This window comes from Haliotis cracherodii, unplaced genomic scaffold (genome assembly GCF_022045235.1).
Source record: "Haliotis cracherodii isolate W230 unplaced genomic scaffold, xgHalCrac1.p SCAF_6, whole genome shotgun sequence".
NCBI lineage: Eukaryota > Metazoa > Mollusca > Gastropoda > Lepetellida > Haliotidae > Haliotis > Haliotis cracherodii.
The window spans coordinates 36,425,225-36,438,130 of record NW_027266319.1 but is presented as its reverse complement, the minus strand read 5'-3'; the positions used below and the strand labels follow the sequence as shown (position 1 = coordinate 36,438,130).

At 45.0% G+C, this 12,906-nt stretch overlaps 1 pseudogene; it reads left to right on the top strand.

Annotated features, from left to right (window-relative positions):
* Positions 1–12,767, top strand: part of LOC139445189 (sodium-dependent proline transporter-like) — a 24,480-nt pseudogene extending 11,713 nt beyond the window's left edge.
* Positions 12,768–12,906: the final 139 nt, after the last annotated feature.

Genomic DNA, 12,906 nt, shown 5'->3' with positions numbered 1-12,906 from the left:
TCATCTGTGCTATTGTTTGTCATATCCCCATGAGGGGCTGTTGGGTAGTCTAGTAGTTAATAGGCCGTGGGCTAGGTATGACCCACGAGCACACCCCACCCCCCCCCCCCCCCAATTATTGATACCTCATTGGAGAGGTATTTATATATGAGATTCCAGTGGTATATCACACTTGAAGATCAGTGGATCACTAGTGAGATGACAACCCAAACGTAATCAATACCCCCAAGTGATATACGGCAAAACCGGGCGAAAACGCGATATGGGTACCATACTTTGAAAGGCTGTAACAACAAGTTCGTCCCAACTTTTTTCTTGTTAACATTCAAAATCATGTTTAGTATGTTTATGGGCTTTAAAAAAATTAAGGTGGGGTTTGGATGTGTGTGTGTGTGTGTGGGGGGGGGGGGGGGGGGGGGGGTGTGTAATACCTAGCTTACGGCCTATAAAGCATTTGCTCGTCAGGCCGAAGACCCCGGTTCGATACTTGGGTACAATGTGTGAAGCCCCTTTTCCGGTGTCCCCTGCGTAAAACCATACTCACTAACTCTTATCCTCATGAACCTCAATAATGCCTGTCAGTCATTTAATCGCATATACCCTTGAATATCGTGAAATAGTTTGAGTACAGTCCTACGTGCATTTCCTGATTAAGCAATTTCTGATTTGTCAAATCAATTAATAATAAAGTTCCTGAGGTCCAATGTGTTGAGCTTTTGCTGAAATCAGACCATTGTACCTTGAGGCTCTTGGTCAAACACAACCCACGATATATGAATTGTGTTTATGTGACGCCATTGTTTGCAGCAACTACGTGTTGGGTTTAAGCAGCGGTGTTGATGAGCTTGGCAGTCCCCGCTGGGCGTTGACCTTGACCTTGCTTCTTGCTTGGATCGTTGTCTTTCTCTGTCTCATCAAGGGCATCAAGACCACAGGCAAGGTAGGTAACTCTTTATACGACAGTGACCACACGTGTCGTACTGTCACAGGAGATACATATTTGAAAATGTAAATGACAATATTCTATATGATCAGTGTCGTCCTGTGTGTATTTGGTGGTAAAGCCGATGTGTGTTGTGGCCAGGTGGTGTGTACTTCACGGCGCTTTTCCCCTACGTCGTCCTCGTGATCCTGTTCTTCCGCGGGAGTGACGCTGGACAACGCATGGAGGGTATCTACTTCTACAATCGTGCCCCGCTGGGAGAGACTGGCAGACGGCAAGGTGAGTCTGGGAAAAGGGTGGGGGTGTTCAGGGTAGAGGGTGTTAAGGGGAGAGGGTGTTCAGGGGTGGGGGGTGTTCAGGGTAGAGGGTGTTCAGGGGGAGGGGGTGTTTCAGGGGTGGGGGTGTTCAGGGTAGAGGGTGTTCAGGGGAGGGGTTGTTCAGGGTAAAGGTGTGTTCAGGGGAGGGGGTGTTCAGGGGAGAGGGTGTTTAGGGGAGCGGGGTGTTCAGGGTAGAGGGTGTTCAGGGGAGGGGGGTGTTCAGGGGGAGAGGGTGCTCGGGGAGAGGGTGTTCAGGGGTGGGGGTGTTCAGGGGAGAGGGGTGTTTAGGGTAGGGGAGTGTTCAGGGTAGAGGGTGTTCAGGGGGTGGGGGTGTTCAGGGTAGAGAGGGTGTTAAGGGGAGAGGGGTGTTCAGGGGTGGGGGTGTTCAGGGATAGAGGGTGTTCAGGGGAGGGGGTGTTCAGGGGTGGGGGTGTTCAGGGTAGAGGGTGTTCAGGGGAGAGGGTGTTCAGGGGAGAGGGTGTTTAGGGGAGGGGGTGTTCAGGGTAGAGGGGTGTTCAGGGGTGGGGGTGTTCAGGGTAGAGGGTGTTCATGGGAGAGGGGTGTTCAGGGGTGGGGGGTGTTCAGGGTAGAGGGTGTTCAGGGGAGAGGGTGTTCAGGGGAGAGGGTGTTTAGGGGAGGGGGTGTTCAGGGTAGAGGGTGTTCAGGGGTGGGGGTGTTCAGGGTAGAGGGTGTTCATGGGAGAGGGTGTTCAGGGGTGGGGGTGTTCAGGGTAGAGGGTGTTCAGGGTAGAGGGTGTTCAGGGTAGAGGGGTGTTCAGGGGTGGGGGTGTTCAGGGGTAGAGGGTGTTCAGGGTAGAGGGTGTTCAGGGGAGGGGGGTGTTCAGGGTAGAGGGTGTTCATGGGAGAGGGTGTTCAGGGGTGGGGGTGTTCAGGGGGAGAGGGTGTTCAGGGGAGGGGGTGTTTAGGGGGAGAGGGTGTTCAGGGGAGAAGGGGGAGGGGGGTTTTCCAGGGGAGGGGGTGTTCAGTTTAAGGGAGGGGGGTGTTCAGGGGAGGGGGGGTGTTCATGGGAGGGGGGGCGTTTAGGGGAGAGGGTGTTTAGGGGAGGGGTGTTCAGGGGAGAGGGTGTTCAGGGAAGAAGGTGTTCAGGGGAGAGGGGGGAGAAGGTGTTCAGGGGAGAAGATGTTCAAGGGAGAGGGTGTTCAGGGTGTTATGAAGGAATGGCTCACATATTCCTTACTCCACACACAGCCAACCTTACGGCAGTACAAAAGTTCGAGAATATTCCTTCTCCATTTATAGATGTGCTGTTCACTTTTCGGAAGTTCTAAATTGAATGTCTGCATCCGATGCATATTTCTATGATTATACCTGCAGGTATGGCGAGATGCGGCCGTGCAGATTTTCTACTCCATGGGCCCGGCTGGGGAGGGTCTCATTGCACTTTCCAGCTACAACAGGTTCCATAACAATGCTCTCACGTGGGTGGACTTCGCTACATCGATCTATTTTCTAATCGCCTGAAACTAAAAATATAAAATTCACAAGTACTTGTATATCCTTCTTTACTGTTTTTTTTAAGTACAAAGATCAGTAAAACCGATATGACCATGCATAATTAACAACTACTGCATTACTTGCAATGAGTCGTAATGTCAGTCGTATCATGTTGCTGACCTGTGTGTATTTTCAGCGACTCTCTGATTGTGTCGCTGGGGGACAGTCTCACAAGTATATTCGGAGGTTTTGTTATATTTTCGTATCTCGGATACATGGCCGGGAAACTGAACGTCGACATAGAAAATGTCGTGAAAAGCGGTAAGTTTATGACCAACTGTTGAAATAAGACATCTATCAATATTTGAATCAGTCTTGTTGTTATTATCATGAATGCATATTACAGTGGGAGTGAGATGGTTGCCAAAGTATTTCAGTGATGTCAGCTTGATGTAGGAGGCAGGCCAAAAGTGTTGGAGATTTTAGACGTTTAGCACTTTGGTAAAGCCACGAGCACCGGTGTGGTGCCTGCAAATCAACGATCATAATCGGGGCGTATCTGTATTCGAACCCACTGATCAGCTGATCCTGGCACAACTAAGTGGCGCAATCCCGAACACCGAATTGGCTTCACCATTAACCACTGAAAAAAGCCAATGACGAACATAAACTGGTGTATCCGTGTTTGAGTGGGTTAAGACGATTTTTCCTACTTATTATCCTGCAATCTCAACCAAATGTCCAGTTTAAAGTTTATCCAGCCTTTTAATTGTAGTTTCACGTGAAAGTTATCACTTTTTTATCCCCCCCCACCCCCCCCCCCCCCCCCCCCCCCCCCCCCCCACACACACACACACAGCATTTAATGCTGTGGATGTAGTCATCGTCTGGTCCGTCTGTCCGTCTGTATTTCGTTTCAGGAGCATAACTTGAAAACCGTGAAAGAGATTACATCCAAATTCGTTATATGTGTTAACCAGGGGCTGAAGTGATGCTTTTTGCTATTTAGGATTTTTTTCAAAAAAATATTTTGTATACAAGAAAAATGTAGCTGAAACGGAGGTACGTATCCCTTCCTGGGCAGAACTAAAGAACTATTCACATTTTTCATCCAAACTTTCAGATTAAAAAGAAAATAAATTCAATGGCAACTAATAGGTACTCTTGTTTTGAAACTGTACACACACAAAGAACAGGTAGTCAACTCATGCTTTTTGCTATTTAGGGATTAAACAAAAATTATTTTTCCGTTTCCATGGAAACCATTTTGGCTTTTATCATATTGGTGTGTATTTGACTTTGAAATGCAAAGTTTCAAATCCCAATTCAATGATATTCTTTTGATAGCTCAATAACTACTCTTGTATACGGACAGACAGACTAGATAGACTCATCAAGTTGGACTTACAGTAACAGTCAGATGATCTGTTGTTTCAAATTTGTAGGGGCCGGGAGATTTGTCACCTGATGACTCTTGTTATTAAAGGAAAACGTCTTGTGTAATATTTACGTTATATTCGGCACCATGGGGGCCTCTAAACCTGTCTGTTAAATACCATCAAGAGGTAAAGTCACTCTGTCCTATACTTCTAGTTTCCATGGGACCGCCTCCGTGGTCTAGTGGTAAGAGCGGTACGCCCGGAGAGCGGAAGGTCCGGAGTTCGATCCCCGACCGCGTCATACCAAAAGACGTGAAAAGATGGTACTTGTTGTTACCCTGTCTGCCGCTCGGCATTAAGGGGCTAAAACAAGGACTGGTCGGCTCGGTGTCAGTATACTGTGTCTGAGTGGGGTATTCATGTTAAACTACGGCATGGTATCTCAGTGAGCGAGCACTATAAATCGGCATCAGTCCGGACTAGTCCAAGCAGCCACACAAACACACACACGTACATGCACGTCGCTATAAAAGTGCAGTAATCTTGGACGCGACGTTAAACCCCATTTCACCTCACCTAACCTAGTGTACAGGGCATGACATGTTCAGCTGGGCAGCTACAAGTATTATTTTGTTCTCCAGGGGCTGGCCTTGCATTCATAGTGTACCGGAAGCGGTTGCGTCACTTCCGGCTCCACCTGTGTGGGCCATCTTGTTCTTCTGCATGCTTATTACCCTGGGACTAGACAGTCAGGCGAGTTGTGTCCTTCTATTAATTCTCTGCATGTTTACAACTATCGTCTAGTCTTTGAAAGGCATTTAGAAGTGAAACAAATAAGGAAGAGAATTTATGCAAAGCAAGTTCCAACCTATTAATCTAAAGTGTTGGCTTCCATTGTCTATTGCTTACCACCTTTCAGCGCCAATTATATGGTGGCTTCCCTTGTTAAGTTTCCACCTTTGTTATCTGATTACTTACATGTACATATAGGCCGCCTCCGTGGTCTTGTGGTACAAGCGTACGTCCGGAGAGCGGAAGGTCCGGGCTCGATCCCCGGCCGCGTCATACCAAAATACGTTCAAAGATGGTACTTGTTGTTACCCTGTCTGGCGCTCTGTAGGGGCTAAAACGATGACTGGTCGGCTCGGAGTCAGTATACTGTGTCTGAGGGGGGTATTCATGTTGAATTGCGGCATGGTATCTCAGTGAGGTAGCTATAACTCGGCATCAGTCCAGACTAGTTCAAGCAGCCACACACACACGCACACTCGTGCATGCACGTCGCTATATAAGTGCAATAATCTTGGACGCCACGTTAAACCAAATTTCATCTCACCTCACCTCGTACATATATATGCTCTCTGCCCCATAGCATTCATTCACATGATGGAGTAACCATATACTCCGAAACGTTGTGTTCTTCACAATAAAGAAGTTGACATCCATAAGTTCTCTTCCTTAACCATTATCTGCATATGACAAACCTCAAGCCGAAGTCGTTTACGGCTTTGGACGAAAATGTAGGGTTCATAAACAAGTATTAAATGAATGTTGGCTGGACTGACAATAGTACTGCCTTCAGCGTCAGTGACTAAACTAACGTTAAATGTTTTCAACACTTGGTTAACCGCCTCGCATAATGTTGTCTGTTTAGGCCGATAGTGTAAAATGTCTTCCGCTTCAGACGCTCCAGATGTAGTTCAACTCTGTGTCTGTGTTCTTCAGTTTGCTCAGGTGGAGACGGTTCTGACTGGGACGCTGGATCTGTTCCCTCATCTGAGAGCCCGCAAGACGCTCGTCATCCTCTTCATCTGTATCGGCATGTTCCTCCTGGGACTTCCGCTTGTCGCGCCAGTAAGTGTTGTGTGACTTCCGCTTGTGACTCCTGTAAGTGTTGTGTGACTTCGCTTGTCGCGCCAGTAAGTGTTGTGTGACTTCCGCTTGTGACTCCTGTAAGTGTTGTGTGACTTCCGCTTGTGACTCCTATAAGTGTTGTGTGACTTCCGCTTGTCACGCCAGTAGGTGTTTTTGGGGAGTGGTTTCATTGGTTAAGAGTTATGTCAACTTTATCAAAACAAATCTTAGTTCTCGGGGCTGCCATACACGGATCTGAGGACATGCCCTTACGGGTCACGTCAGACGACCTTCCATCCGACCAATCAGAGCGTCGCTTACCAGATAGGGAAACATTCGTGACCAACTCGTGTTATTCCGGGACAAGCCGAATTCGGAAAGGGGCGAGTGGTGACGAATGATCGGGAAAGTAACAGTCGGAATGTGTTTTCTAATCATGCAACCTCGAAAAGGTTATCACGGTTGAGTCAAAATCATAGTCTGTGTCGTTTCAATGGAGTAAACAATTGAAACGGAAGAGACTTTCCATGGCCCGTGGGAAGTCCTGCCATACAATCCCGGCCATCGATAAAACATTTTATTATGTACAGTTTTCAAATTTTGAATCAGTAATTTTCAAAGCGTAGTCTGGAATGGTAGTCGTCAGTTTGAAACTCGTGCCGTAAAGCTAAAAAAACTACTTCCATAATGTCTAATGTCGACTTCTTGTTAGTCATTTCATTGGTAGGTCAAAGTTCGCGAAAGGTCGTTCTCACTTGACCTATAGTGGTGTGTCGTCAGATCTTTGTGTTCATACATGACCTTCACCATCATGTCAGTTTGTGACCTTGACCTTTTTGTCTCCCCAGGGCGGGATGTACTGGCTGCAGCTGATGGATCACTACGCAGCATCCTGGTCACTGCTGGTGATATGCCTTACCGAGAACATTGCTGTCGTCTTCATCTACGGTTGGTTAAATCATGTGTTCTTACCACGTTTGAAAACTTAATACACTTTCTCATAATAGAAGGGGACACGGGTGGCCCTGTCGTTTATGGCGCCGCGATTCGCTGTGCAGAGTTGCGTCCCTTGGGCACGCCAGAAATCTATGATTGTGGATGGGAATCCCGGTTCGCCCCGATTATGTTTCGAGGTTTGTCAGCACCATAACCGTGCTCGTGGGTTTCACCGAAGTGGTAAACGTCTGAGACTTGCATCACTTCGGGCTTTCCTCCCACATTAAGCTGACATGCCGTGATATAACTAAAAAGCGGTGTTAAACCCAACTCACTCACTCATAATAGTACTGACGGTTATAGTTCAATGACAGATGGGGGCGGTGGGGCTATCAGATGGTTAAAGCGCTTTCCTCACGTTGAGGGCCAAGGTTCGAATCCCATTTCGTGTGCCCACGTCCTTGATATTGCTGAATAATTCAGAAAGCATTTTTTAACGGTATTCCAAAATAATGACGAAATGTTATCTAGGATAGGATGCACATGTTACAAGTCACGACTTGCGCCAGTATTTTACAGGGGCACGTCATAGATCATTCATGATGTTGTTTGTTTGTTTGTTGTTTAACGCCGCACTCAGCAATATTCCAGCTATATGACGGCGGTCTGTAAATAATCGAGTCTGGACCAGACAATCCAGTGATTAATATCACGAACATCGATCCACGCAATTGGGATTGATGACATGCAACAACCAAGTCAGCGAGCCTGACCACCCGATCCCGTTAGTCGCCTTTTACGACAAGCATAGTCACCTTTTACGGCAAGCATGGGTTGCTGAAGACCTATTCTACCCCGGATCTAGTCATGATGTAAACAAACGAAAACACATGATAGGTTGATTGTAACGTAAGGTGTCCGAACAAATGGGATGGAGTGCGATGTTGCATCCGCCAAGTGATTCAGCTGTAATTATACTCTCTCAGGTATCAACCGGTTTTTCAAGGACCTGGAGGTCATGATGGGAAAGCCGCCCTCCATTTGGTGGAAGATCTGCTGGGTCGGTCTGAGCCCAGGCGCCATTGTGGTAGGCAGACGACATTTGTATCCTTATACAGTGTGTGGATTGGTCAGATAGTGTCTTACAATATTTGTTTGTTTCTTTGTTGTTTAACGCCGCACACAGCAAAATTCCAGCTATATGACGGCGGTCTGTAAATAATCGAGTCTGGACCAGACAATCCAGTGATTATTATAATGCGCATCGATCCACGCAATTGGGATACGATGACATGCATCAACCAAGTCAGCGAGCCTGACCACCCGATATTTAACCACTAGCACACTTGATGAATAAAGTGTAGATTTTGTTGTTGAATAGCATCATAGTGGGTGAAATATCCTTTTAATCTGAGACCGCCTCCGTGGTGTAGTGGTAGAGCGTCCGCCCGGAGAGCGGAAGGTCCGGGGTTCGATCCCCGGCCGCGTCATACCAAAAGACGTTAAAAGATGGTACTTGTTGTTACCCTGTCTGGCGCTCGGCATTAAGAGGGTAAAACAAGGACTGGTCGGCTCGGAGTCAGTATACTGTGTCTGAGTGGGGTATTCATGTTAAACTGTGGCATGGTATCTCAGTGGGCTAGCACTATAAATCGGCATCAGTCCGGACTAGTACAAGCAGCCACACACATATGTGCATGCACGTCGCTAAAAAAGTGCAATAATCTTGGACGCGACGTTAAACCCAATTTCACTTCACCTTCACCTCACCTTTAAATCTGATATGTTCTCGACATCCCACGCATTAGTTAGCTCGGTCTTAAAAAAACACTGGTATTTTAACAATAGGACCTATTGCGATACATAAACAGTAAAATAACTAGACCATCTGTGAATAATAACGCTTCACGGATTCTGTTTCAGTTCATTTTCCTGTTTTCCCTGATCGAGTACAGCCCGGCGAAGTACGACGCCTACACCTACCCGGCGTGGGCTGAGGCGCTCGGATGGATGATGGCCCTGCTGTCCATCCTTATCATCCCGGTCGTGATGATCTACAAGATCAACAAGGAGGACGAGGGAGACTCCCTGCTAGAGGTACATGCACTGTCTACACTGCAACCTCGGGTATCCGGACGATGCAGTATTCATCAATATTAACGGGCATTGATATTTCATATTACTGGAACATGTAAAACAATACCCACTCACTCACTAATTTCAGAAGCTGAAATTGTTGGTCACACCGACACGTTCATGGGGTCCAGCTCTGGTCAAACATCGACGACTGGTCAAATATGTTGAGGGCTTCGTCATCGATCCGATGGCGGAGAAGGCGGGGCATGGCTACGTGAATCCGGGCTTTGAGTCAAGCTCTCGGACCAACAGCATGTCCAGGGTAGGTGCCCCCGCTTCTTTTACCACATGTGTTGCATATCTGGAATCAGTCGACTTAGGGAACCTCTGCATAACATACCAATTGTCCATCAAGGGTCACACAGAGGTCTTGAACCCATATGTTGTGCTAGTGGCAATGTCACAAATTAAAAAACAACATCTTTGATCCTGATAATCAACACGGCGCAATGAAATTTTGTAGCATAACTACGTATTGGTTCAAGTATTGTCATAAAGCGCACCTGTGTAACCCCATCTTCCCGAGGCAAGAGAGTTAACTGATTTTAAAAGTCCAGTTTCCACCCTTGCCGAATTTGGCTGTAATTCCTGGGCTCGATCGTAGCGCCACCAGTGACTATTACGAGTTATGTCCTTTCCATGCCTCTCCTATTGACCAATCAGATTCAACCTCTCGTATCACTTGCATTTGCTTCAAACAAAACGGTGGCGCCAAGTCAAGACGATCTGATCGATAATCAAGATCTATATTGTGATAAAACGAGTCTTACATCGCGAAGTGCATCAAATCACGTGAGCACCTTGATTAAAAACAAGATTTAGAAAATATCTGTTGACAACGAGTTAGCGGTGCAAATGCTTTGCAAATCCTGCAGTCGACCGAAATCTGCATGACACTTTACGAACCGGATTTCGATTTCGGTGCGCGATTTTGATTGGACTATGCAGAGACTCGTTAGTCCAGTCAAATGTAACTCCATAATACCAGCCTAGTTCGGCAAGGGTGGAAACTGGACTTTTATAGTCAGTTAATTCACTTGCCTCGGGAAGATGGTGTAACCCAGAAGGTAAAACAACTTTGATCCAGAAAATCAACGTGTAGCAAAGAAATTTTGTAGCATACCTACGTATTGGTGCAAGTATTGTCATAAAGCGCGCCTGTGTAACCCCGGAGCAAAGAAATGTTGAAGCAATCCTACGTATCTATACTGTCATAAAGCTCACCTTGTAATTGTAATTTTCATATGGTATCTTCAGAATCAGTAATGAGCATATGGTACATTTCAGTTCAAATATTTATGTCTTTTAAAAGTAGAAAACACACAATAAGAAATATTTTCATGATTATTTATGTATTTGGTATGTACACATATCCATTATACATATGTGAAACAAAGATAGTTTCTTTTAAAAAATTGTTTACATCTTTCCAACTATTACTCATCCCACATGTAACTTTCACAAACTAATATAAACTAAAACCCGGCGCCTGGGGCCGTGCAATTCCATTCGATCCTCATCCGTCGGTTTGAACACCTCGGTCTGTCATTACGTGTTATAAATCCAGCTGATTGCCAGAAACCATTACAAACGACGCAGTGCTTCATAGGTTTCGTCACAATTGGCCTTGTTCGTACCTCATGTAAAATACTGAGGCCAGACTTTTCTTCTTTTTTTTCGTTTACGGATTTCTAGCCCCAAAATGCACGTCACTGTGACAAAAAAAAGAGTAAAATATCAAAACAATCCCAATTCGAATATATTTTTGGATTCCCCCAAAAGCTGGAGATTTTAAGAGAAATTTTCAACATGTTTTGATAGTATAGTATTATATATATATATAAATAATATTTTTAATAAATTATTTACATTGTTAGCGACAGTAAATGAGTTGAGTTTTTTTTCACATTTTACTGTTGGTGGATTGGAGTAAACATACGGCCCCGGGTCAATCTATCCAGCTTAGTGTCTACAAGTGTTTTCATATTTTATTTTATACTTTATTATTTCAGTTGAGCGCTGGAGCTTCTCTGGGAAACCTGTCGCGCAGCACAGCTCACTCCAATGTGTCACGCGTATCACAAGTGTCATTCGAGTCTACTGTTTAACCTCACTTCACCTTAGGACACATATTAAACACTGGATGGGTAGGACGATGTCTTGGTATATCGGTTTCATACAAAACGCAGCTTAAAATTGATTGATCGAAAAGTGGTAAATTAGAATTAAATTATTACATAACCATCACAATGCTACGTTTTTTTACATGATATTCGAGTTACCATGGCAACAGCACAAAGGATGTACGTGTTTCGTGTGTATTGATCAGTGCCTATAGGTATCCCTTTTAATGTTGTGCTGTTGTCAATGGTTTGATTGTTCAGCATTCATATCGCTACATCCAGTTCAAAATGAACCAAAGCCTAACTACATGTTGTTTCGTATGTATGTAGTTTTTGTGTTTACAAACAACATAAGTATTCAAGGTATCAAACGTGTTTCTAAACTTTGAGCTGCATACATGTCTTACGTTTAGTTTGGGGGCACGGGTGGCCCAGTCGTCTAAGGCGCCGCGTTTCGCTGTGCAGAGTTGCGTCCCTTGGGCACGCCAGAAACCTATGATTGTGGGTTGGAATCCCGGTTCGCCCTGATTATGTTTCTAGGTTTGTCAGCACCCTACCCGTGCTCGTGGGTTTCACCGACGTGGTAAACGTCTAAGACCTGCATCACTTCGGGCTTTCCTCACACATTAAGCTGACATGCTGCGAGATAACTGGAATACTGTTAAAAGCGGCGTTAAACCCAACTCACTCACTTACATTTTGTTCAACACATACAGTCAGAAGAAAGTAACTCACACACTGTGACTGGCACACAGTGCAACTCCGTTATTTTACGATTTTACGATTTTATTATTTACTTGTGGTGTATCTGACCTTAAGAGTGACCAATAAGCTTTTTGGAATTTCAGAATTTCAGAGGTTTCATAAATATTCTTTTAAATAGTTATTTTTCAAATACAAATGCTGCCAAGCAACTTCCGTGGTCTGTCCACACTGTAATGAATATTATTCTGGTAATTATAATTATCATTAGGGATGAACGGCGCTGTAACTGGAAAAAAAAAAATTTAGATGCGAAATGTGTCTACCAAATTCCGGTACTACATCAAGAGCAAACCTCCAGGGTAGAGATATTGTGATAAGGCATCTAATTAGGTAAGATCCAGCTAATGCAGGGGTAGACTAGACACGATCACTAGTCTGTTTGTCCGGGACCAGTTGTTTTATCCCCAAATCTTGTTATTTTACACCAGTCCGATATTCCGCGCGGAATAGTTTGGTATGACCAATGCTTCCCATTAGCTTCACTTATTGAGATCATGTACGGAATCGAACTCGGGACTTTGGCTTGACCAGCGAACGCTTTAACCACTTGGCTAAAGAAACTTGCAATTCATGTTGAAAGGGTTAACATTGGTAGTCGACGTGTACAGTTTGTTGATAAATATTCTTAGATATATTGTAAAAGGAATCAAATGGCACAACTCAACCACAGATTGCCACACAATGCAATACACAAGCTGAACTATATCCTATGGAAAAGATTTTGAATATTATTATATTTAACTCCGGACAAGTGCATTTAACAGTTTACTTCACCATGGATAAACAATATTTTTTTAAAATCCCACACCACTGCCTAAATGACTAAGGTTATTTACATTTTTCCCCGTTGTATATTTTGTTCTGCCATTAACCTATGTCGATTTTCATCAAAGAATAAACTCCATATTTTGGCTACCCGACAGTGTTTGTCTTTCCATTGTTCTGTATTGGTCGTCCTGCACGGTTACATAGAAACCAGTACCCGCGCATACCCGGCCA